Genomic DNA, 637 nt, shown 5'->3' on the forward strand with positions numbered 1-637 from the left:
AAAAAAAAAAAATATATATATATATATATGTATGTATGCTCCTTCCTAACCTGTCCTGCGACGCCCCTCGAGCAGCTGCAAAACTCCTGCGTGGTGGGAGACGCAACTGCAAACAATATTAAATTCGGATTAGAAGAGTAAGACGTGAATATTTGACATTAAATAGTACTGATGCCGGCGGCTTGGCTTTTGGGGAGGGCTCTGGCAAGCGCTGGTGGGGTTTGGGATGCGGCGTGCCACGGGGGCTGCCAAAATTAATCCAGGCTCTGGCCGAAACTGGGGGCTGAAGTGGTCGGGGTCGGTTCCTGGGTGCTCCAGGGTCCCCGTGGATGCCTGGGTTGATTTTTCTCTGCAGCCCCCAGCTCTTTCCCCAGCAGCTGAATTTAACTCGGCGGGGACTCCCTCGTCTCACCTTCCCCCAGGCTGCGAGAGCTCGACGGGAGGAAAAGCCCATCCCACATTGCAAGAAAACAGAAGAAAAACCTCATTTTGGCCCAAAATGCGTGGCTGGAGGGGAGAGCTGACCCTCCCCTCTGGTGCAAGAGCCACCAGGTCGAGCCTGGGTGGGGGCGGAGGGAAACAAGCCCTTGGATTTACGACAGCAAATCGCAGTTCAGCCGGGGGGGGGTAAAACAGC

At 54.6% G+C, this 637-nt stretch overlaps 1 protein-coding gene across 1 annotated transcript in view; it reads right to left on the minus strand.

Moving 5' to 3' along the window:
* Window positions 1-637, minus strand: part of POMC (proopiomelanocortin) — a 12,724-nt gene that overhangs the window by 1,874 nt on the left and 10,213 nt on the right. The gene's annotated exons all lie outside the window — the stretch shown is intronic.

The sequence above is a fragment of the Egretta garzetta genome, unplaced genomic scaffold, assembly GCF_000687185.1.
Source record: "Egretta garzetta isolate BGI_Z169 unplaced genomic scaffold, ASM68718v1 scaffold218, whole genome shotgun sequence".
Taxonomy (NCBI): Eukaryota; Metazoa; Chordata; class Aves; order Pelecaniformes; family Ardeidae; genus Egretta; species Egretta garzetta.